The sequence below is a fragment of the Natator depressus genome, chromosome 5, assembly GCF_965152275.1.
Source record: "Natator depressus isolate rNatDep1 chromosome 5, rNatDep2.hap1, whole genome shotgun sequence".
Taxonomy (NCBI): domain Eukaryota; kingdom Metazoa; phylum Chordata; order Testudines; family Cheloniidae; genus Natator; species Natator depressus.
Genome location: NC_134238.1, coordinates 65,450,014 through 65,477,315, shown reverse-complemented (window position 1 = coordinate 65,477,315; position 27,302 = coordinate 65,450,014).

Below are 27,302 nucleotides of genomic sequence, written 5' to 3'. Positions count from 1 at the left end.
CATATCCAAACAACTCTCATACTTTACTTAAAGGGTTAAAGGTTTATGCCTCGCAAGCCCCTATGGATATATGATTTACTCCTAGTGTGTGTGATTAAGGATACTATGAGAAGGGAATACTCAGCTGCTGCTTTAATCAGTATTCAGTCTTTTTTGCTCTATCTATTGTAGCAGCACAAGAGGGAACCTTACCACAGGCCAAAGATTTGGCCCTGCCTATATTAATACATGCAATGGACACAGCCCGTTACATAATCAGATCACTGTATTGATATTAATCAATTACTTAAAGAAGGGTCTCTCAACTGAAACCCTTGATAAGGGCGTCTCATAACTGGAGACATTTGGATTTGCATTCAGATCTGAACTCTGCAGCTTGGATCATTCTTTAGTATTTCTGTACTAAACGGATAGAAGATTTGAGGAAAACACTAAAAGGAAAAGCACAGAACTGGCCAACTTCATTAACTTTTTGACATTTTTCTCAAAATATAAATTAGCCATTGATTTTGTGTATTCTTGCTTTTTCACTGTCAGTCATGTAAGTGAATCTGATTTCAGAAGATTATATTATCCTAGAATTCTGAAGAGTATTCCCCCCAAACTCCAACCCAAGCCCATTTTGAAATAAAATCAATTAACTGTTCTGTTAGACAACCTCTTCTATAAATGTAAAGTGCACAGATGCATTAGAAGGCAGTAAGCTAGCTATCCAAATAGTATTTGCTTTGAGTTCAGTCTATGTAACTCCTGGCAGTGAGATTCACTCACTCCTTCAAAATGAAGTGATATCTGACCCAGAGGTCCAAGACAAAAACTAGCTCTGCTGGGTATTTTAGCTGCCATACAGTACCACACACGCAGAATCACAAATGAGGGATAGTAATTAGTACAAAAGGTTGATTATTGATTAAAGAAAGTTGAAAACAAAAAAAAAGTTCAGAGGTTTGATTTGATTTAACTTGGACAATCACTCACAAGTAAGGATACTTAATTGAACCTTATCAGAACTACACAAATTCTTGGCTCTGTGTAGTTGGGTTGGAAATGGAGTAGAAAAAGATTTTTCTTGCAAGAATTCACAGTATCTTTCTTCCAGTAAGACTAAAAGTACAGAGGGTGTTTTGGCACTTCTGATTTTAGTCTAGCTGGTATCCAGAAAAACATTTTTCAAAAATGAAAAATGGCGTGGGCGGGGGATTGACTGAACTTTTAAAAAACATGGTTTGATACCACACTCGATTCAGGAATATATTATCTTGTTCAAACCTGTTTGCTATTCTGTCTTGATCCTTGTTGTGTTACTTGGTCATTTAAAAAAAAAAGATGATTATTCAGAACACATTGAGTTCCAAATAATCCTGGCATATCAAGTATTATTCGTTTAAGTTCTAAACCCACAAATATATGTTAAAAGGCTGATACAGGAAATTGGAACGTTAAATTAGGGTCTAGTATTAGTTTTATTTTATTTTTTAAAATTAAAATGATAAATTTGAGTTTTATAATAAACTTTGATAAGCAAAACAGATATTTCTATCCAGATACGAAATACTGATTTTCAAATATTTCCTATATATGTTTTTGAAACAACCATAAATTAGGCATGATGAAGATATGTTTGCAAAATCCATTTATCAAATGCTAAATCACCAATTTCGCATACTTTACAGTGAGGAATATATTATTCATATAATCTCCCACTGCAAATGCTATTGTGGAGCACTAAACTATACCAACCTTTGTCTACACTTACCGGGGGTTCAACGCACAGCAATCGATGCATCAGTGGTCGATTTAGTGGGTCTAGTGAAGACCCACTAAATCAACTGCAGATCACTCTGCCATCCACTCCTGTACTCCACCTGAACAAGAAGCGGAAGGGGAGTTGATGGGAGAGTGTCTCCAGTTACATCACGTAGTGTGGACCCCACAGTAAATAGATCTAAGTACGTCGACTTCAGCTACATTATTCATGTAACTGAAGTTGCGTAAGTTAGATCGATCTCCCCCTGTTGTGTAGACAAGTTAGAAAGACAAAATATCAGGTACCAGCTGCAATATTGTCTACATTGGGCCCTACTTTTGTTGAAGACAGATGCATGCACACATGGATTCACATTTGCATATGCAATGACTACATTTTTTGCAACATGTATGAGTGTATAATTCCCAAATTTGTGTGCAGGATAGCAATAATTATGTATACAAATGTGGTTGAATGGGTCTCTAGCTCTCAAAGTTTGGCCTTTATGAATCAAATCAAGTTCCATCTTCCTGGCTGGGGAATTATTTTAAAGCAGTAGAGTTGGTCAGTTCCACTGAGTGAGTGACTAGGATGCTAGGAGCAGTAAAAACCCCCTTATGCAGGGCAGAATATATTCCAGGATGAATTCCTGTACATTAATACCGGCAGAAGTTGGGGCAAAGGCTGGGAGGGGTATATGTCCTGTAGATCCCTGGTTATGTATAACCAAACACTGTTGTGCAAAACTTCTAAAGCAGAAATGGCCATAACTATGAGCATGAAGCAGGCACTGCCAAGGGAGCTGGGGTTTACTACTTACCACTCTTCACCCTGATAATGGAAAATTCCATTGCCCACCCACTAATATGAAATAGCTCTGATTGAAGCCAGTTTTCTCTGGTGTGGTGTGAGGGCCAGGATTTAACTTAGTTTTCCGTACAATAAATGGTTAGTGAATTCAGTTTAGGACTGCAACAATATTATTCTAAACAGCATAAACAGTGAATTAGTGAGGCTCAGTAACTTGGAACATTTTTTCATTTTTTTCTGTGTGTGTGTGTGTGTGTGTGCATGTGCCACATGAATGAGTGACAGAAAGCGATACTCAGAACCCATATTGAAGCTCTCAGTATCCTCCTCTTTCTCCTTTAGTCCACCTCTTTATCCTACAGGTCCCCTGATATGACCACTGTTCAACCAGCCAAAATTAATTTAAAATATATGTTTTTAAATCAAAGTTACTTAAATCCACGGTATCCACATAATTAATTAATAACAATTTTTGTGTCTTCCTGCATCCTGGTTACCTCACATTACTGAAACCCTTGTTTCATATGCAGCTTTATGCATAAAGAAAAATGACTTCAAATCTTTCACTAAAAAACCCTAACCTCTTTATAAATTCCCAGTACCAGGTTTAATACACACGTTTGTTCTTGTACATTGTGCTTTTCAGAAGCAATACAGTAAACTCCATTGTTAGCCAAAGTATTGCTAGCTAATAGTATTAGCCAACATTTTGCATTTTATAAACGCTGTACTTATGCTAAATTAACAAACATTCCCAGTATGCTCTGTGCTGGAAACGTATTAAACTGCAAATAGGGTTTTGTTCTTGATACATATAGAAACCATCAAGGGCAAGTTAATGTTCTACTGAGATCTGCTAAAATGAATAAGTAACTATAATTGTTGCAGTTTGCATTAAAAATGTGGGGACAGTTGTCCAAGAATCTTGAACATGGGGGCAAACTGGATGAGAAATAACAATAGGGTACAAAATGTTACAATAAAATGTTGGGAGTTTCCCATCCCCAGAATAAACAGAGATATTTATACTGCTAGTGCTGAGTTAATGCTTTTGGAACAGAGTGAAGATGTAACTGCTGCAAGCTTGTTCTCCAGATTGGTAAAGTATTAACCCTTCCCTTTCTATATTGTGGCAATTACTTTTTGACTAATAGTCTTTGATCAACTCAATTGAGCTTTGGTTATTTGATGTATCAACCCTAACACCAGACAAAGCTGCAATAAACCTTTTCTTCTCCAAATAAATGGTTCAGGCAATTATTTTCAAAGTACATAGTAATACAGTCATATCTATACTGTCAACATCTCATCAAACACAGTCTACCAAGGACCACTGCACCAGCCAGAGTGCCCAAGGTTGATGGTGTCATATCAGACATTGTGTAGCGAAGTTCCCAGATCTGGCTCAATCCTATGAATCCACAAATTTCTGGGGTGGCTCTGCAGGCAACACCAGATGTGCAAAGGGGTGCATGCCCTGACCATATCAATGGAGAGTTTGAGAGCATGGTGTGCTGGGATGTTTCTGTCTGTCCTGGTGACATGGCTGAAGAGCATGCAGTGCCACTTTTGAATATAATGAGTTACCGAAAAAAGGCCAAATATCTGCAGGACTATGACATCAAACCACTTTTATACTCAGGATTTGGGGCTGACAGTGCAAATGGAAGGCCTCTGGCCACTCCAGATCTGCCTACAATAGGGCCCTGGTTTCTTACCTGTATAGCAATACAAGTAATACACGGGTCTGATAGATCCTGAACTTTGTGTCAGCACAAAGACATTTTTTGCATCCATAAGCGAGACATGGACTTATTGCAGGAGGCAGCAAGACCTATTTTTCAAAGAATATCTGGTTTGATGCAACTGTTTGAACTCTGCTTGCAGCCTAGATACCCAGATTTATCAATGCTTTCCATGGTACTCAACTTTCACCTGCACGGGGGGTTCTGGTGGCCCAGCTCCGAGGTTCTTAACCTTGGTGTTGTGCCATGAGACCTTCAACCCCATAGTGTGGCATCTTGGATACCTTGGAGCACCCTGAAATTCTCTGACTTCTCCACAAAAGAGACAGAATCATCAGCATGTGGTTGGTGAATGACCCCCTGACCAGCTTTGATTCTATGTGTAGAGTGGCAAATCCTAATATCAAATTGACAGAGCCAGATTGAGAATGCATACTAAACTCAGACTGGGATGAAGGTCACCATGTAGTCATTAAGGCTTTGGGGTTTTGTCTGGACTTTTTTGGTTACTCCAGAAAGGGACTGTACTGAAATGTGGCCAGGCCAGAGGTCTAGGATATCTAAGATGCTAACTGCATCTAAACCAGAGATCAACAGGGAGTGCTAGAGGTGAGGACTCCGGGGGTGCTGAGGTCATGAGGCCAATTGCTTACAGTTGGTTTTATTTTGTTTCTATTGCCAAAAATCTTCCAGACCTTCACAAAACAGGACACCATTCCCCACCTTCTCTCCCCCCACCGTTTTTTTCCAGGTTTCCTGTAAACATGTCAGAAAAGCAATGATGCAAAAATATCATCTTCATACTCAAAAGAACTGTTTTAGGCATTGTCTACCTTGGGAAGTTACTCTGGTTACGTTCCTTTTAAACTATTATTGTTAAACTGATTCAAATCCTGTGTGGACATATATTTTTTTTGGTTTAAGACTGGCTTACTTCATTTTAACTAAAACTCATTCTCAGTTCACTTAAGCTGAACTGTGCTTTGGACAGATAATAAGACAGTTTTCTGATAATACGAAAATATAAGCTATTTATGCTAGCATTGTTTAGGAATAGATTCACTGAAAGGAAACCAAAAATATCCCTTCAGAAAAACAAGTAGTGTTAAAGAACATTTTAGATGTAGTTTTGAACTGTCTAAGCAAATATATCAAATCACATTTCAAATGAAAATTAATGGCCTATTAATATTAATATGCTGATGTTTCATCAGACAAGACTGCAGTTTGTTGATCTTTCTGTGTTGTCAAATTTTTCTAAAAAGTTTTCTGCTCAAGGGTAGTATAATTTAAGAAAAACATTTTATAAAGAAACAGCCCAAAGGTCCTGCCGGATGCAAATAAGCAACTTGAAATATTTAAAAGACAATGATTTCAAGTTAGAGCTGATTGCAACATTTTACAGAACAGTTTTTTTTGTCAGAAAAGTATGGTTTCATCTAAATTCAAAAGTTTTGTGGGAACTGGTCATTTTCATCAGTAATTTCTATGGGATAAATCTAAATGTTTTGTTTTGAGTTTATCATTTTGCTTCATTTCATTTAGACTTATATTTAAAATATCATAGATTCATAGAATATCAGGGTTGGAAGGGACCTCAGGACGTCATCTAGACCAACCCTCTGCTCAAAGCAGGACCAACATTACTACTTTAATATTTTGATATAATACAAATATCGAAATGAAATGAAACAAAATGATAAACTCGAAACAAAATGTTTTGTCATTGTTGGGAAAAAAAAACCCTTTTCTCAACTCTGAAAATAAAACACATTTTGATCACCCCATGTCAATTTTATTAATACTTTCAGTTCATGAGAAATTTCAAAATTTTGGCTCTTTTTTCCTATTTGGAATGAAAAAAATTCTAAATTCCAGCTTGCAACTCAATGTCTAATATTTGAGGACCACTCCTGCGCAAACTAAAATATATGCTTAACTTTAAGCATGTAGGAAGTCCTATTGGATTCAATGGCACTATTCACAAGCTTAAGACTAAACACATGCTTAATTCTTGTCAGGATCGAGGCCTTGAAGCCTACTTAGTGATAAAGATCTTTGGCTGCACTAGGCAAATGGTTTGGTTCCTCCTTTTAAAAACAAATTCTGACTTAAAGTAAAGCTGTGCAACACCCTTGACTTAAGAATGGGATCATTATGTGGCCCCTTTTTGTTATGGTATTATTAGGGCTGTGCAGAGAATGGAAATACTGTTTTGCAAAAGATTTCAAAATTTCAAAATTTTGCTTTCTTCTGAATTGGAACAACACTGGAAAATTTCAAAATTCTCCACAGAATGTTTTTTAAATGGGGGAGGGGTCATTTGAAACATTATTTTTTAATTTGACTTTTCTAATTATTATTTTGTATTTAATAACAAAAAATAAAAATAGAAACTTTCATGCCAAGAATGTCTAAACAAGATATTTCAGAATTTTCATTTCCCCGCCCCAATTTTCTTCTAAATTGAGATTCCTGCAAAATCGACCCAATTTAGCAATGAATATTCTTGTCGCAAAATGTTTGTAAAAAAGGAGATTCATAATGAGTGGAGAATGAGGAGGAGGAAAGAAACTCTATATTCAGGTACATCCCCATTTTCCACGTCATAACCATCTGCAAAACACCATCCATGGAAGCGTATTATACAATGAGCTCTAGCATTTACTAGGCAAAGCTTTGGCACCACTACAGTATTTACTGTGTTTCTATCAAGGACAACACACTCATAGAGCAAACAACAGTAACCTAGGGATTCCAACTACAAGAGGAAATACAGGTTTCAATATAACGATTCATGCAGGTTTTGTAGTAGCAGATGGCCATTTTGAATAGAATTGATGCCCATTTGGCTCCTGTTCCTTGTATTTTCAGAAGTTTGAGTTTTAAAGCAAATGATCCACAAAACATGTTCAGATTGTAGAACATGTGTCTAAACACATTTTATCATTTTCTTTATTAGTTGTGGTGCTGGGAAGAGTCACTCATGGTCCTGTTCCCCTAATAGCCCAAATGAAGGACAGTAAATCCCAAATAATAATATATTTGAACTAACTTCTTCTCCCCATAACTAATTTGAAATGGTTAACTAAATTCACTAAGGCCCCAGCCCTACAGTGAGATCTGCACCAGCAGACCTCTGTGCTTGTGCAGATGCTGTTGAAGTCAATGGGATGTATAGCAAGATTTACTATTTCCACTGTAGAGTCAATCAGTTCCTTCTGTTAATTATGTCTGTCTTTCACACATCGGTATGGTAGAAATAAGCATTTTTAAAAATAGGAAAATGTTACTACAAAATTTTAAAAAATCGCAAGGGAACAAAAATGAAGATGTAGTAACTGTAGTACTTTCTAACTCACAGTACTTGAGAAATTGACTAGATATCAAGTTGACAATGTCCCTTTAAAACTGCTTGGATTCAGTATTTTGGATAAGCAGTGGCCATGCACATTTTAGTCTGTTACTTGGCTACTGCCATGTGCAACATCTGCTGTAGGTTCTTTCCTTCTTGGTCTTAAAATACGCTGTTTGATGAAAGCGAAGGCGGAGGAAGAAGGATATTTTGCTTTTTATAAATCAGATCATATATTTGCATGCTAATCTTGAATAAAAGGGCTTTATGGCAGAAGAACCACGTAGCTGCTGCGTGGGACAGAATCTTCCCCTCACTTGAAGGCAAAGTGTGAGCATACAGCTAATTGATTCCCCCACAACCTCTCTCCACACTCCTGGGGGCACTGCTGTCATGGAGCATGGCCCCAAGGCATACATGGTTGTGTGGAATCTCACATTACACTCACTGCACTTCCTGAACAGCAGAAATGTAGAATTCCTGTTGTATGAGGCTGGGCACAGGACAACATGATTTGGCTGATATTACTAATAGTGCTATATTACTAGTGGTATTACTTTTGTTCTTATACCATTTGAATATTCTGTTCTAGAGCAAATGTCTTACTGAACAGTTTCCCTGTGACAATGGACTTAGCAGTACTAACGCCAGTAATAATGACCTATGCAATATCACCTTCCGAGTACTTGCTTTTAATTTTACAAAGCTGGCAGAGCCTGTGCATGTATTTTTATTCCAACATGGGTTGTTACTATTGACTTTCTCTCTTGTGTTTTCCCCTTTTTCTTTACTTGAGACTAAAAGTTTCATCTTGAACTTGCTATGGCCTCTTGGCACTGTTCTGAGAGCACAAAGAAGCCATATAACTGGCTTTAATAACCATCTGGCACAGTTGATCCCAGCAGCATAATTGCATGCTGTGGGCCAGGCGCTGGAAGTAGGCTAGGTGCTGGAGGTGCCGCTGCACACCCTGACTTGAAGTGGTTTCCATCACATACAGGGTTTACAGTTTGGTTCAATAGCTCTCAACACTTCTACTATACAAATTGTTCCAGCAACCCTGACTGTGAGGAAAGTGGATGTGGTTAAAGCATTGTACTTTGGCTATTCCTGGGTAGGGGCTGGTCCTCTCAGGGTTTTTCAGCTGAAGTGTCCAGAGACACATGGGATGCTGTCTGCTCTCTGGAGATATAAGGGGATTGCTCCCCAACTGGTACAGTCAATAGGATCCATACATCCAGGAACCTGTATACCCACTGGCTGGGAGGTAACCAGATCATATATACCATATATACCAGTTATCCCCAGTGGATAGAACCAGGTATCACATACACCTTGGACACGGTAGATTACAGGGCAGCTACCAGCAGGCCAGGCTTCTGTATCAGATAGGCTGGCTACAGAGCCTCTGCAGTTCCTTGCCAGAGAGATACCTCAGATGTCTTCACTATAAGATCCTTTAATGCTCTGCCAGGAATGGCTTTTGGGAACTTGTTAAATATGTTACAGATGGAGCCACCTACTGGTTTAACAGTATACTACAGTTTAGCATTCCTATCATTTAGAAAATGTACACTAAGTTCGGAACATATCAGTGTCTGTCAAGTGTCTCTGAACTGTACTATTTTTCTGATTACACAGCCTGAACATGTAACGTCTTGATCATCTGGTTGTCCATTATTTGCAATGACTGGCTCTGGTTGGTTTGGAATCCTTGAGTCTTCTTGTTCTGCATCCACTGTCTGTGGAATTTGATTTTTCTTTGTGAGGAATAAAATCTAGATATTGATGGTTTTTGTTGAACTGTCAGTCTCAAACACATATGATCTGGGTGATTGTTTTCTTAACAACAGCTGGAGCTATCCATTCTTTTTCTCCATCCAGTTTGACATGAATATGGTTACCAGGTTCTAGATCAATCAATTCTCCAAGCGCTGTCTGTTGTATAAGTTGTCTGTTCATAAACTCTTTTTGCCTTTTTATCCAATCTGGCCACATTGGAGATATAGTCTTTTCCAGACTTGAAACAATATTTCTGAGCCTCCTGTGTAGCCATTCGTTGACTTCCATGACTTGATGGTCTCTATCCGGGCCTTTTCCTTCCACAAGGGGGATGGACAACAACACGACTTGTGCCTCAACCTCCTTTATCCCTCTTCCCAGAGCCATGTAGTCTGCAGTAATCTGCTCAAGGTCATTCTTGGCAGTATCATTAGTGCCCACGTGGAGAAGCAGGAAGGCGTAGCAATCCGAGGGCTTGATGAGTCTGGGCAGTCTCTCCGTCACATCATGAATGCTAGTTCCTGGCAAGCAGCACACTTCTCGGCTTTCCCTGTTGGGACGGCAGACAGATGACTCATTCCCCCTTAGGAGGGAGTCCCTGACCACCACCACCCGCCTCCTTCTGTTGGGAGTGGTGGTCATGGAATCCCCATCCCTAGGACAGTGCATCTCATGCCTTCCAATCGGTGGAGTCTCCTTCTGCTCCCTTCCCTCAGATGTATCATCTAGTCCACTCTCCGCATTAGTACCTGTGGAGAGAACATGAAAATGGTTGCTCACCTGTATCTGCATTGCTGGTAGATGGATGGTTCTCTTTCTTCCTCTGGAGGTCACATGCTGCCAATTTTCTTCACCATCCTTCTGTCCCCGCTGTGCTGCCTGCTCTGATTCTTCAGAATGTTGTGCCCACAGAAGCATATCCTGACGTCTGTCCAGGAAACCTTCATTTTCTCTTATGCAACACAGGGTTGATACTTGTTTCTCCAGTCCTTGAACCTTCTCGTCAAATATGGAGATCAGCTTGCACTTGTGCAGACAAAGTCGCTTCTGTCCTGTGGAAGAAAGACAAACATGGCACATCCTGTGCAGGTCACAACAGCTGATGGCTCACCATCCATATTGCCTTCCTTCTAAGAGCTTCCTCAGCTGTTGTAGTAACTACTCAGAGAAGCCTGCAAGATGAAAGCCTCAGTGGGCTCTCTTCAGGTGAATTCCCACACAAACTCCCTCTGTTAGCCTCTCCGCTGATGGCCTCTCAGCTGGTTCACAGCTGGCTGCCTTTTTGATGAGATAACTATGATGAGATAACTGGCTCTGTAGATGAGGGGAAAGCAGTGGACATGTTATTCCTTTAGCAAAGCTTTTGATACGGTCTCCCAGCAAGTTGAAGAAGTATGGGCTCGATGAATGGACTATAAGGTGGATAGAAAGCTGGCTAGATCTTTGGGCTCAATGGGTAGTGATCAATGACTCCATGTCTAATTGGCAGCCAGTATCAAGCTGAATGCCCCAAGGGTCGATCCTGGAACCGTTTTTGTTCAATACCTTCATTAATGATCTGGAGGATGGTGTGGATTGCACCCTCAACAAGTTTGCAGATGACACTGAACTGGGAGGAGTGGTAGATACGCTGGAGGGTAGGGATAGGATACAGAAGGACCTAGACAAATTAGAGGATTGGGCCAAAAGAAATCTGATGAGGTTCAACAAGGACAAGTGCAGAGTCCTGCACTTAGGACAGAAGAATCCCATGCACTGCTCCAGGCTGGGGACAGAGTGGCTAGGCAGCAGTTCTACAGAAAAGGACCTAGGAGTTATGGTTGACAAGAAGCTGGATATGAGTCAACAGTGTGCTCTTGTTGCCAAGAAGCCTATTGGCATTTTGGGCTGTATAAGTAGGAGCCCTCTATTATTGCCCTCTATTCGGCATTGGTGAGGCTTCATCTGGAGTACTGTGTCCAGTTTTGGGCACCACACTACAAGAAGGTTGTGGAAAAAATGGAAAGAGTCCAGCAGAGGGCAACAAAAATGATTATGGGGCTGGAGCATATGATTTATGAGGAGAGGCTGAGGGAACTGGGATTATTTAGTCTGCAGAAGAGAAGAATGAGGAGGGATTTGATAGCTGCTTTCAACTACCTGAAAGGGGGTTCCAAAGAGGATGGATCTAAACTGTTCTCAATGGTACCAGATGGTAGAACAAGGAGTAATAGTCTCAAGTTGCAGTGGGGGAGGTTTAGGTTGGATATTAGGAAAAACTCTTTCACTAGGAGGGTGGTGAAGCACTGGAATGTGTTACCTAGGGAGGTGATGGAATCTCCTTCCTTAGAAGTTTTAAAGGTCAGGGTTGACAAAGCCCTGGCTGGAATGATTTAGTTGGGGACTGGTCCTGCTTTGAGCAGGGGTTGGACTAGATGACCTCCTAAGGTCCCTTCCAACCCTGATATTCTATGATTCCTATTAGGAGTTGTGCTGCACTATATCTAGTAGCAACTATTGATCTTGACTGTATGTCAGAAAAGTAAGGAGTGGACCTTCCTCTGGTAGGATTTTCTTGGCTGTCTCTTCATATGCTTCTGGGTAATGTGGGCTGCTAGTAATATGAATAAAGTCATATTTTGATTGGAATGACTTAAATTCAGCAGCAGTGAATTGTGATCCATTGTCCATCACTTATTCTTCTGGAATACCAAAATGAGCAAAAGTGTGCTTCAGTTTCTTAATAACCCTTGAAAGATTTATGTTGTAGTACATTATCTTGATACATCTGAAAAAGTAGTCCACTATGACTTCTGAATTAGCATAAATCAGCAGCTAGTCTCTTCCAAGGTCTGTCTGGTAGAGGTGTTGTTTTTCTATATTGTTTAGCATCATCTCAAGGTTATTTGTACTGGATCTCCTGTCAAAAGTCAAGTATCATCAAATACTCTGTCAAGTTCTTCCACATTTTTCACTAGGCCCATCATAGCTGGTAAACTGCAGCTGAGAAGGTTGTTGGCCTTTGATCCTTTGATCACCTAAAAAGAAATATATATATATATATATTCAGAGTTTAAGTTGTAGTGAACTGGCCCATACAGTTCAGAATACCTTCAGGGCTAAATCACGACTATATCAGATGACTTCAGCTCTGGGAGGTTTTTGTTTTTGTTTTCTCTTAATTAATTTTGTTTTCTCTTAATCTCAGAATGTAAAAAACAAATTTAAAAACTATTTCCAGAAGATTAAACAAAATCAAACACCCTTGAAGAAAGTGATAAGTTCAACACTAGACAATATAAAAAAAAATCACTCCCAGCTACACAAAAGAATTGGGGTTCAGACATTAGTATAGGCCCCACCCGCTACTCTCACCTGAAAGCCACATTTCTGCAAATGCTAGTCCTGTGCAGTGACAGAGCTGGGAGGGATTGAATGTAATTTCTGAGAGGACAGTCACATCTACTCCTGAATCAGTTTTAAAGTCAATAGTCTTTCCATGAGTATGTCGTTTGCAATGTTGTAGCCATGTTTGTCCCAGGATATTAGATTGACAAAGTTGGTGAGAAAATAGCTTTTATTGGACCAACTTCTCTTGGTGAATGAGAAGCTTTCAAGCTATACAGAGATCTTCTTCAGGTCTGGGAAAGATATTCAGAGTGTCACAACTAAATACAAGATGGAACCGATTGTTTAGTCCAAGTAATTAACACATATTCTAAGACAGTGTTCTCAACCAGGGTCTGTTGCCTCCCCAGGGGACTGTGTGCCTGTTTCAAGGGGTTGTAGGGCCCCGTGGCTAAAGCCAAGACTGAAGCCAGGAGTGGAGCCTCAGGGCTGAAACCCTCAGCCCCAGCTCTCCCCTTGAAACTAAACGCTGATGCCCCGAGCCCCAGCGACCTGCGGGGCTGAAGCTGGGAGCAGAGTCATGGGGCTGAAGCACTGAGCCCTCACCCATGCCCCTAGTGGCTGAAGTCCAGAGCCCTGAGACCTCCCACCCCCATGACTGAAGCCCCAAGCCCCACAGGGCAAAAGCCCAGAGTCCCCCCCCGACACACACACACATGGTGGCTGAAGCCAGGAGCCCCAGGGCCTCCTGGTGGGCCCTAGAATTTTTATAGTATGTTGGGGGGGCCTCAGAAAGAAAAAGGTTGAGAACCATTGTTCTGAGAGCCTATTCAATGTTAAGACAATGATTTTTAGTAGTGAGTAAATTCATGAATTGAGCAAAGTTACATGCTCCTAGGCACGTCTTTTGAAGGTGTTGTGCAGGTTTCCTTTGAGGACAAGTACTGAGAGGTCAGATATGCAGTGATCACATTGGGAAAAGTGTCCATCCATGGGTAATATAATGTTTTTGTCTTATTTTCCAGTACTCACATTCTAACCACTATTGTAATCATCTTTGTACAAAATATGCCTTGTGAGGTATCATTTGAGACCACCAGCCCAGCAGAAGTTGAGCTGTGTTGCAGCAAAGAGGGGCTGCTGCTGAGGGGAAGCAGGGCCTTCTGGTCACACAGGGCAGGAAGACAACTGGGATCCCCCTGATCCCTACTTCCAGGCAGGATGACCCCAGGCATGAGAAGCCAGCAAAGATGAGCACAGAAGGTGTAGGAGGATTGCACCATTGGGGAAGCATTGAGACGGAGGGATGTGAGAGAGCTGGAGAGAAACTAGGCAGGAGCAGGAAGCCAGAAGGGATTGATTAGGGCTATGGGGGAACTGGGCAGGAGCTGGGAGTCTGGATTGGTGGTGGGGGGCTAGACTGGGTTCTGGACAGGACCTAGACAGGAGCTATGGTACAGAAGTGTTGTGAGGGAATTGGATAGGGCTGTGGAGGAGCTAGGCAGGAGCTAGGGGATGATGATCTGGATTGGAGTATAGGAGACCTAGAGAGAAACAGATTTTGGAATGAAAAAAGGTGTGTGTACGGGGGGTAACATTTTCTTGCACCAGGGCCCTCTGGGGCTTGTTATGCTACTTAACACCAGCTGATGATCCTGCCCTTTGAATTTTCTCTGTAAAGGGGCATGCACAGTTAGTTAAATACATGTGGAACTTTTGGTAGTATCCAGAAATGAAATTATAGAGACAGGAGTCAGCCGTAAAGTCTGGCTATAGCTATGGAGTTGAGGGGGTTGGTTCAAATAAGTCACATTAAGATGACTCTAATTCAAAACTTCTTCAAAAATGTGACCTCTGCCAAGGGCCAAGAAGGCACAAAAGAACAATTTTTTTTATTATAGCTTTCACAAAAAAAGAATCTCCTGATACAAACAGGTCCCCTTTCTCTAACATTAAGCACCTGAAACAATGTCTGTTTTCAGCTACAGAGATTGCCTTTTCTTGGATACTTCTTAATAGGGCAGCTGACTTCTGAAATTAGTGCTAATAACAGCCCATAATTCCTAGACTAGGAATTCCTAGACTAACTCATTTTGAATAACACAAAAATTTACATTTTGTTTATGCATAAACTACTGATGACTAATCATGATTGAAGCCTATACTCCAATCAATAAATAACAGCCCATAATTCCTAGACTAACTCATTTTGAATAATACAAAAATTTACAAGGTTTATGCATAAACTATTGATCACTAATCATGATTTAGTCTTCAGGATTATTGATTATGAATGCTGCAGAATTTTTATTTAACTGGTATAGCAACTTACAAAATAAACACTGGTTGAATCTTGATTGAAAATTCAAGAATGAAGGAGAGCCTAAATGGTGATATAGAAATTTCTTGAGGCTAGGAAATTATCTTTTGCTGTGTGTACATTTACTATAATTGAGGTAAATGAATCACTCTGGAGAAGCATTACTTTATATGGTAATTATCTCTGAAGTTTACCTAGTGCATATATTTTACAGAAGAAATAATAGTGTACAGGGTACACATGTAAACTAACTGATTTACACTACATTAAATATGGGATAGGCACAGTACTGTGAATCAGGAACTCCTGAATTCTAATCTTGACTCTGACATTAGCTACTTCTATTGTCTTGGCAAAGTCACTTCACTGGTCTTCCTCAGTTTCCCCATCCATGAAGCGAGGATAATACTTATTGACTTAGCTCATAGGGCTGTTATGGAGATAATTAGATATATTTTGCATGCACATGAAACTTGAAAAGTCATATATAAGTGCTAAATGTATAAGATACAATGTTGCATTTCTCTTGCCATTTTTGTCCATGAATTACAGTTCACAGATGACACTTTGATGAGCAATTGAATTTGGCTGTTTGACACTCACCTTTGACGCATGGAGACCTGAATTCAGGTCACACCAAAGATTTAATAGATTGTGATGTTAACTGTCATAAAAGCCAGTTTATTTATTGGGATTTATTGTGGCCATTCAAAGAATATATTAGCTGTAATTTTATCCTTTGATATATTTTAACCTGTTACTTTATAGGAATGACTTACTATGGCTGAGTACGTCTGTACTGAGTATGAGTGTTTATTGTTTTACCTTGGTCTCCTTGATGTTATGCAGTATTTAGAATGTCATGCTACATATACTTAAATTTGAAATCAGGCCAACATCACCTGTAGCCATTCTCTTTGAAAACATCTCTGTGATGAACCCTCAATTCAACTGTCTCCCTCTGTGATGAACCCTCAATTCAACTGTCTCCCTCTGTGATGAACCCTCAATTCAACAGAGCTCTATTTCTTGAATAGAAGGAACAGTAATTAGAAAGTAGTGAACTTTTGTAAGTTATTACTAGAAGTCTAGCCCATCCGAGGAGGAAATTAATGTAAGTCTTGTCTTTTTTCTCTCCTCCTTAAGCAGTGCAGCCAGGTCTTTAGATGTTGAACAGGAGACTGCATGTTATGCTAAAAGGTATATGGCTGTACGGATGATATATAGAACAGGGGTGGCCAACCTGAGCCTGAGAAGGAGCCAGAATTTACCAATGTACATTACCAAAGAGCTACAGTAATACATCAGCAGCCCCGCATCAGCTCCCCACGCCCTGCTCTCAGGCTCCCTCCCACTCACCGACAGCCCCGCTGATCAGCGCCATTTTACCACCGAGTGTGGCTCCCTGAATGAAGTCAGTGGAAAAACTTCCATTGATTTCAGTTAGAGCTGGATATGAACATTAGAGAAGTAACTCTCAAGACTTGCCATCCTAGTTGGTTGAACCCTTTGTTCTACTCTTCAAATAGTGAGCAGCTGATCCCTTAATTTGGTCTGAGTTTGACAACAGTGCAGAAGAAGGTGGGTTGCTAGGGATAAGATGGTGATCGAAACTTATACAATGGCTTTTTGATTCTCTTCTCGAGCTGCTCAGTACACAGCCATAATAAAAGATGGCCCAGAAGAAGCCTTCAGGAGCTCAGTATAGGAAGTGAAAAGCTCAGTTACAATCTACTTTGCAGCAAGGGGCAAATTTGATAGGAAAATATCTGAAACAGAACAACATAGACTGGGTTTCAGGAAGTAGCGAGTGTCCCAATGCAGAAGAAATTGAGGGGTGAAGCATACATGATGGAAGTCCTATTACTAAGGAATTAGCAGATTTACCTGAAGATAAGGAATGAAAATGTAGAGAAAGTGATGGAAAATCATCCGGTTTTCCTGGCAGCATAAAGGAGAGTGATGATAAAAAACAATGTGGCTCACATGAAAAGGAGAGTGCTTAAGCATCTGATCTCAATTTTTCTCTTCCTTGCAAAGAATAATTTGGCTTTCCAGGGCTTGTTGGATAATTTGTTCACTGAACATAATGAGTGGTGAGCACAGCTATTTAAAGCTCAGGCTCACTAAAACATATCTTCGATAGATGATGGCCAATGAGAAACTGACATTGCTTGCTACTTTATTGCTTGAAAATGCCATTGGCCAGTCTTTGGATCTGTCTGACGTTGAACTTCAGTTTGCAAGGGCAAAGGTGAGAAAAATGACCTTTTGAACTAAAAAACTAGGGTTAACGTTCTAAGGTTGTCACATACTGTAACTATTTAATAATGGTCCACACGATGTTGGTGCATAGTTCAATTTCTTGATGTTACTACATTTCAGTTATTCTTAAAATTAAAAAGTTTCTATAGGGTTACAGGAAACAAATTGTTTATTTGCTTGTATATGGCATGAATAAATACAGATTTACAGATCCTAGTGTGCAAATATATTGTCTTATATGACAGGGATAAATCATGCATGCAAATCATGCACCAAAGTCATGAAATGGTCTATAAATGCAATAAAAATAAGGTATTTAGAAGTTTAACAAATGGGGAAAAGGGGTGCAAAAGACGCTTCTTGCCTGGGGGGCAATTTGGTCTAGGGCCGGCCTTGGCTGCAGTCTCTGTCCGGCTCCTCTCTGCAGTTTTCCCCATTGCCCCATGGCAGGGGGGAGGGAAGGAAGACACACCCTGGATCCTAGTGCCTCCACAGTGCGGGGTATCTCCTGCACAGATCTGGGTATAAGGGGTGCTGGGGGGAGGGGTAGTTCTACCCGGGCCCCATTTTACCCCTTCCCACCCCCAATGCATCATTCCCTGCTTTGACTGCTCTTGTTCCTGCCAGCAGGCTATTATATATAATTCAGCTATTACAGAAATACCTTAGTAAATACTGTGGGAATATATTTGATTGCTTAGAAATTCTGGACACATTGCTAGTTCTTCCTAGTGCTAGTCACACCCTTGCATCTATTTGTCTGTTACTGCTCACTGCACTGTTGCTTGAAAAAATGAACAACATAATTTTAAAAAAAGTAATTAGCAGATGGAGCGGGGAGTAACAGTGGAAATTATATTAAGGAATTGACCTTTCAGGAGCAAGCAGAGGAGGGCCCAGGATTCAATTGTTTTTAAGAATGCAGCAGAGCCAATAGCAGGAAGTGAAGAAATCTGAGTAAGTCTCTTGAACCATTTTCACTACAATATAAATCTAATGGAAATTCTGCATTTATGCCAACCTAAAATTCTCATTTTGCTCGGTCAATCTGCTTGTATTTCTTAAACATGGGCAGCCAACATCCTGATAATTAGGCTTCAAATAATAGCCCATTTATCTTAATGTGGGAAAGCCACACTCCTTCAGATGCTATTATTTCTGTCTTGTTGACTGGAACACTCAACAAGACCACGACGCAGGGTCTTGTGTCTGCACAACTAGAAGGAATAGAAACTTTGTTTTTTTTCTTTTTTTCCCAAAATGAAAGTTTATATTATAGAGAATACAGGAAACAGCCTAAATCTGTGACACTGTTGATAGTTCTGTGAACAGCTACATAGATCTTTGTCTCTCTTCATAAGCTGTTTGTAAATGTTCATTAAGTCATGCACTCATGAATGGTTCTCTACTTCTGATGTGATCCTAAGAAATTAACAATTTATTTAACATGTTTATTAGGCATGACATTAACATTTCATAGAGTTTTAATTCCCATATTAACTGAAGTGAATTACATATTTTCTGCTTCTTTCTTTGAATCTTTTTCTCAACTAGTTTAGGCCCTAAATTGTTTCTGATTGTGACTGAGTGACAAACTGTGTAAATCACAAACAGTACTTTTCAGACAAATAAACACTCATGTTATAATGTATGAGAGTGCCAAGATTTTCACAAAACTAGCAATTTTACCAATTGGTCATGAATAACAAATATGATTCTGAATATGGTAGCAAGCAACAATTAATTTTTTTTGTTTTTGGTTTGTTGTTGTTTTTGGTTTGCGTTTCCATTTTCTTTAGCTAACTGAAAAAAAATGTTGTCTAATTAAAAGTTCAGCCATAATCCACTGGTGGGACATATTTGCAGTAAGGTTTTTATTCTTGCTTTACTCGCTTTCTTTTATCTGCTCTTTTTCTATTTGTCTTTCTCACTACTATATATAGTCCCATCTATGCCAGCTTCAGCCCAGCCATTGCCACCTTATCGCCCCAGAACTCCCTCAGAAAATCATGATTTTAACATGACCATCATTTGTTTTTATGTGAAAGTTCTCTTGTGAGCTATGTGTGGGGAAATTGTATTTACATAGAAATACTAGATACAATTATTACAGAATTATATTTAAAAGATGCTCATCTTCTAAATCTGTTAAATTTTGAGCATGAAAACAAATTTTTTGTGCAATAGCTGGTGCTTCTATTCTCTCTTGTAAGCGATAGGAAAAAGAGGAGATGTAGCACTCATTGCAATCACTGCCCCTGCTTTACTTTTGTGGCATCAGCAATGATTACATCATTAGTTCTTCTCACTATTCTGTTCCTTTTTATTTGACAGAATTTTTTTATGTGTACGCTTGTGTGTGATAATAGAAGCCCCCAAACTGCCGTCTCCAGTGAGAAAACCACTGAGGCTTTAATGATATTGGAATCAAACAACTAGACGAAGAGAATGGAGAAATTTTGACAGCAAAGATTTTCCTCAAAATCTTCTGCTATGTGAATCAGATAAATTTTCCTTAAATGAAAATATATTTCTATTTTATAAAAGTTTGCCTGTGGTGGGCAAAGCTGTCAACATAAAGGCAAACAAGTGGACTGCATTTGAAGAAAATCCTTTTAAATGTTATGATATTATTTACTTATTTTAATTAGAAATAGAAAACTCTAATCAATCTCTGATGATTTTGTTTTAATCATCGATCATCTATTCATAAATATGCAGAATTTAAGTTGCCTGATAGTAATAATAATTCTGGTGACAGTTTTTTTTGATGTATAGTAAAAATGGCATTGACATTAACTTTCACATTAACTTAAATTTTTACCAATTTTACAGTATTTAAAAAGCTCACAAAAACATACAAATGTGCATGTTTAAGGAGTTGTATATTAATTGTGTGGGGGGAAATATACATTTTTCATGTATAAGCATTTTGTCATAAAGGCTCCAATTTTGCAGTGATCCCTACTTATGCCCCATAGACCTATGTAGCAAACATCTTGTAGACCCTCCATTAGGCAACTATCAAGAAAAGAACATGGGAGAACAAGATACATTCATTGTTTTCCTGATTGGGAGGCTCCTTACCTCAATACGGGAAGAGAAAGTGTCATTTGTCCAGCAATATTTCATAAGAATGTAACAAATGCTTTATTAATAATCCATCTAGCTCAGTATCCTGCCTACTAAAATGGCCAGTGCTGGAGGTTTCAGAGGAAAGAGCAAAGACCCCAAACTATACTAAATTATTCATTACACTATGGCAGAAATTTCTTCCTGACATCAGCCAGTAACTAGTCATTTCCTCCAGGATCATTATCAATATGACAGCACTGAGCATATTGCTACCCCAAGACTGTATCTTCTATCTCTAACAATTGAACCCCCTACTATCTATTCTTTCACAAAAATCAATGAAATATAAATAACTAATATATTGTTCTACCAAAGCATTCTGTGAAATATTAATATCTTGTTTATGCCTTTCCTTTTTATGCCGTGGGTGAAAATAGATAATGCTTGGGCTTTATTTTCAGAGAAATGCCATGCTACCCTTAGCTAGCACAGTAGCTGTAAACACTGTGTTTCTTGCAAGCAGAAGTATCAGTTTAAAAAAAGGGGGGGACTCTCAACGCGCGATAGTAAGCAACTGCATTACAGTGCAAACAATTAAACCCAAAGTCTTACGTTTTGTACCCCAGGAAGATAAGCATAACTAGCAGTGCTGTTACTTCCCAATAGCTTATTTAACTGTATAAAAAAGTAACGTATTTTAAGGAAAAATAAATTGATTTGGGTTTTTAGGCAAAGAATTGGGTTGATATTTATTTTAGCCAAATTTACTGGACTGTTGCTGGATACTATCAGTTGTTAAACTGCGGGTGAGAGAGAGTAACTTCTGTGCCTATTAGCCTTGGGGATTTCCTAATGTTATATTTCAAGGAATGCTATGGTCTGGTCTACAACTAAACCTTAAGTTGACTTCTCTGTGTCACTCAGGCAGTGTGAATTTTTCACATCCCTCGAGACATAATTAAGCTAATCTACGTCCTAGTGTAGACACCACCTACTGCCCCTCAGAGACATAGATTTACTATAGTGATGGAAAAAAACACTTCTGTCACTGAAGCAAGTATCTACACTATAATGTTATAGGGGCATAGCTGTACCACTGCAACTGTGCTGCTGTAGCATTTGTTGTGTGGACATCCACACAGTTTTTTGTTAGTCTTTTTCTCAGTGCTGTTATATATCCATAATGATTTTTTAAAGCATGTAAGCACCTGCATATCTCTGAGCATATGCTGAGGTCTTTCCCAGTTCAGCAATACACCTAAGCTTGTGTTTCTGTCACACTGATTTCAATGGGGCATAAGCACATTCTTAAAATTAAGCACATGCTTAAGTGCTTTGCTAAGTCAAGCTTCATCCCCCCTTTCAGTATGACAGGGTTAGAATTCTCCCCCTATGAAGCTTCCAGTCTCTGCAAGGAGTCAGTACTTTCTAAAAGCACATTTCCATATTAGTGTGACTTTCTTGATGCTAAACACACTCGCTGGCCATGCCAGTACAATCTTATAACTAGGGTTGGTCTAATTTTGCAAAAACATTTTTCATGGGAATGGCTATTGGGCTTTGACTAAGTCTGTATCTCTTATTAACTATTAGTGAGCACTCTTCCTCTGTGTTTATACAGTGTCTAGGGTACAGGGGCTTGATCCTGACTGAGGCTTTTGCATGCTAACTCAATACAAATAATATTTCCTGTGAAGTTTTTTTTTGTTTTGTTTGTTATCACAAGTGTTTAAGGAATTCAAACAAGGACGGTTAAAGCACTCACATGGTATGTGGGAGACCCAGCTTCAAAGCCTGCTGCCTGATTTGGAGCAGGGACTTGAACCCACATCCCAATTAAGTGCCCTAACAAGCAATCTATAAGGTATTCTGGGGTGACTTTCTGCAGGTAAGTGCCCTAACCACTGGAGTAGAGTGTCTTGCTCTTTGGCCTAATTAATATTTAATTACTTTTACAAAGTGGAATAGCTACAACAGGAGAGGCTACCCCGCTAGAGAATACCTAATAACCTGGCAGCTAGGGAGCTCAGCTGGCATGTGGGAGACTTAGGTCCTAATCAGGCAGAATAGGGGTTCCCATTATGGGTCTCTCTTATGTCAGCTGAGTGCCCCAACCACTGGGCTTTCACTAGGACTCCAGGCAGCTTATTAGGACTTAGATGGCTTTTCACATGCCCACTGGTAGAAGCTTAGGCACTTATTGAGTTGGGTGGCAGTTGAAAAGTGGTTTTGAGAATGATAGAGGTGCCTAAATGTTGAACTTAGGCATGTAGATTCAAATGTACTTAAGTCACTTTTTAAAAGGATATTGAGCCCTGGTCTACACTAGGACTTTAGGTCGAATTTAGCAGCTTTAAATCGATGTAAACCTGCACCTGTCCACACGATGAAGCCCTTTATTTCGACTTAAAGGGCTCTTAAAATCGATTTTCTTACTCCACCCCTGACAAGTGGATTAGTGCTTAAATCGGCCTTGCCGGGTCGAATTTGGGGTACTGTGGACACAATTCGACGGTATTGGCCTCCAGGAGCTATCCCAGAGTGCTCCATTGTGACTGCTCTGGACAGCACTCTCAACTCAGATGCACGATTGTTTGCCGTTGCCCTGATGCTGGGAGGGGCGACTGACAACACGGCTTACAGGGTTGGCTTACAGGGAGTTAAAATCAACAAAGGGGGTGGCTTTACATCAAGGAGTATTTCAGGCAGGACTTCACGGAGGGTTCCAATAAGAAATGGTGCACCTAAGTTATTGTTCTTATTGGAACAAGGAGGTTAGTCTGGTCTCTGATTGATACATGGCTAGATTTACCTCGCTGCACCTTCTCTGTGAGTGACTAGAGGAATAAGTCCCCTAGACGGGGGGTGGGGGGGCATTTTGCAAATGAGTACAAAACAAATCTGGTCTATTTCTTGTTTTGATCCACTCCATCTATCTTTTACATCTTTGGCTGGCAGCAGACGGTGCAGAAGGACTGCATGCCATCCACATCTCTTGCCTGCCCGGCAGAAGATGATGCAATAGGACTGCTAGCAATCCGTATCACCTGCCTGCTCACCATAAGATGGTTCAATAGGACTGATTGCAGGACTAAAGAGAATGACTTGATCAAGTCACTCCAAATTTAGTCCCTGCACTCATGTCTGCCCAGGAGCTCCTGATCGACCTCACACAGGCGACCAGGAGCACCTCGGACATGACGAGGACGGCTACCAGTCCTATTGCACCGTCTGCTGCCACAAGGCAATGGGTTGCTGCTGCTGTGTAGCAATGCAGTACTGCATCTGCCAGCACCCAGGAGACATACGGTGACAGTGAGCTGAGCGAGCTCCATGCTTGCCGTGGTATGGCGTCTGCACAGGTAACTCAGGAAAAAAGGCGCAAAACGATTGTCTGCCCTTGCTTTCATGGAGGGAGGGAGGGAACGAGGGCCTGACGATATGTACCCAGAACCACCCGCGACAATGTTTTAGCCCCATCAGGCATTGGGATCTCAACCCAGAATTCCAATGGGCAGTGAAGACTGCGGGAACTGTGGGATAGCTACCCACAGTGCAATGCTCCGGAAGTCAACTCTAGCCTCGGTACTGTGGAAGCACTCTGCCGAGTTAATGCACTTAATGCACTTAGAGCATTTTCTGTGGGGACACACACACTCGAATATGTAAAACCGATTTCTAAAAAAACGACTTCTATAAATTCGACCTAATTTCATAGTGTAGACATACCCTAAGGCTCCTAAGTCAGTAGGTGTGGCTCCACCCAGTGTTTCAATGCCTAAATAACCTTTAAATATGTAGGCTTTGGGGCTTGCTTCTGAGCAACCTCAACTCTCACTGAGGTCAATGGGACAGGACTTTTGGCTTTAATGGGAGTTAAGGGAGCTCAGCACCTCATAAGAGAGGCTTGTAACCTTGCAATATTGACCTCGGAAGCAGCATCTCTTCTTCATAATAAGTAACTCTTGATCATGTCAGGATTTCCTTGAATGCAATTGAATGCATGTGCAACTACTTACTGACTCAGGATAAGTAAGGACTTCTTCAGTCCTTATTTTCTATTTCAAAACTAGTATCCTTTCTTTCTTTCTTTCTTTCTTTCTTTCTTTCTTTCTTTCTTTCTTTCTTTCTTTCTTTCTTTCTTTCTTTCTTTCTTTCTGTCTTAAATAATGTGGATGGGATGGATTGTTTCTCCTATATGTTTCTACAGTGGCTAGTAGTGTATGGGTGCTACTGTGATATAAGTAATAAATCACAAGAACACTGACACTAGGAGTGTTAGATTTGTTTGGTATTAACTGACCCCATCTTTCTAGTGATCTGAAGTGCTGACTGGTTCATCCCTTCTGGTTTCATGTTTTATTTATATCTTGCTTTTTTATTAAATCTGGATTTTTTTCATATGTTTTGACTTCTTGCTTCTTTTTCTGTCTTTTATAAGGACATTGTTCTTGATTCTCATCAGAAATGCAAGAGTGTGTCTCCGTTAACTGCTTGCTGGGGAAATGGTTAGAATGGCAAAGTCTGTCTTAATTCCTACTCATCATAGTTATCAATACAAAATTAATCTCCATTGGCCTCTGTCCTAGGATTCAAATTTCTAATTCCACTGTCCAAGACAGCAGTGCAGTGGTTACCATTGTGTATTCACGCCAACCAGAATTAGCAAAGTACTTTTCTCCTTACCATCTGCCAAATTAAAATACAGCATGTAGTCTTGGTTTTATTGCATTTTTTCATTCACATTTCTGCTCTCCCTTATTAGTAGGCTGCCTTCATCTCAAAACACACTTTCCATCTCTAGAGACAGTTAAGAAGCTCTGGATAATATTTTCTAAAGTGCCGAAGTCCTATTGTCAAAAGTGAATTGGAGCCAGATTTCAAAGAAATTGAGGTGCCCAAAGATGCATGTAGGTGCCACATTGGATCTTCAAAAATTCCAAGTCAGTTTAAGCACCTAACTCCCATTGAAATCAGTGCCTAGATGCTTTTGAAAATCCCACTAGGCACCTATCTGAATCTTTAGGTGCCTAAATACCTTTTAAAATGGCTCTGTAGGACTTGGGGAATCCAGAGTCCTAAAATGTTTCCTGTTGCCTCAGACTTCTGAAATAACATTAAAGTTCATGTGTACACATAGGCAACCCAAATTCAGATTTTTAATGAGGGTTCAGAGTACTGGTGAAATACTTTTAATTGGTATTTGAGTCCTTCCCTCAGTGGGAAGGTTCCAATCTCCATTTCTTGGGACCTCTGGCAATGGGACAAGATGACTGAGAAGGGAGATAATGAAACATTCTGAGCAAAAAAAAAAATCCTGGAAAAGGGAGAGAAGGTTAAATGACCTTGTTCTTTCCCCTTTTAATTAAAATTTCACGTTATAATAAACATAGCCCAGTTCTTGCCTAGTGGACAGATGTCTGTAACATAGAAAACAAGACAATTGGCACTAATCTATAACCTTGTTGATAGTCTTAGAGAGGAAGTCAAGTCTGAAGTGCTCTGGTGGGTGCAATATAAGTACTAAAATTCAATTTAAAATACAAAAACAACCTAGAAGTTTAAGAGCTCCTCATGCTCACTTTGGTAGCCAGCCACTTCCCCTGGCCTCTTTAAATAGTGACAGCCTCTTCCATTTAAAAAATGTCTCTGATAAAAATCTCTCTCTGGTAGTATTATAGGAGGTATATTGTTGTTGCCATCCCCCCCCCTTTTTTTTCTACAATCTTCTCTTTCTAGCAGTTTTATGATGCCAGCATATGACATTATAAACCCACAAGTGCCAATGGTCTGGGCCCTTAAAACATTCACACATCTGTCAACATAGTTATTATTATTCATAGTAGTAATAACAATGATAAGCATGTATATTGTACTCTAGAAACTAAGTAATCATTTAATTCAGGGATGGCCAACCTGAGGCTCCAGAGCCACATGCAGCTCTTCAGAAGTTAATATGCAGCTCCTTATATAGGCACCAACTCCGGGGCTGGCGCTACCGGCGCCAACTTTCCAATGTGCCAGGGGGTGGTCACTGCTCAACCCAGGCTCTGCCACAGACCCTGCCTCCACTCCACTCCACCCCTTCCCATCCTCTCCCCTGAGTTTGCCATGCCCTTGCTCCTTCCCCCCTCCCTCCATGAGCCTCCTGCATGCCACGAAACAGCTGATCGGGAGGTGGGGGAAGGAGAGGGAAGCGCTGATTGGTGGGGCTGCCGGTGGGTGGGAGGTGCTGGGAGCGGGGGAGAAACTGATGGGGGGCTGCTGACGTATTACTGTGGCTCTATGGCAGTGTACATTGGTAAATTCTGGCTCCTTCTCAGGCTCAGGTTGGCCACCCCTGATTTAATTCATTGTTTCTCTCACACATTTACCCATTTCACAAATCCATTCTCTCACTCACCAATATAACTTATTCACGCCAAGATGCTCTTTTTCATCAGTTTTAGTAACACAGCTCTCTCTCTCTCCCTCTTGATATGGGGAAATCACAAAAGCGGTGTCTTTCATGATCAGCTGTAACAAAAAAAAACTTTAAACTACAGTACATACAAACAACATTACTCAGTTAGAAATAGCTATTCTCCATACTGAAATCTATAAATTCAAAACATATGCTTTGCCTCTGATCTGACAATCTGAACCAGGAATTAGAATCTTGTTCGCTCAGTTCTGAAATGTTTGATTTAAGAAATTTACATTGCAAGTCACCACAGCTAAAAACACCAGTCATCCCTGGCTCTTCCAACTTCTTCTTTCAGACATGCTAGATCAACATTCATGTCTTATTACTATATCCAGTTAATTATGCTACCAGTTTTGTGATCTCAGCTGTGCAGAACGCTGAACCAATAGTATTTTATCATTGGATCTTCA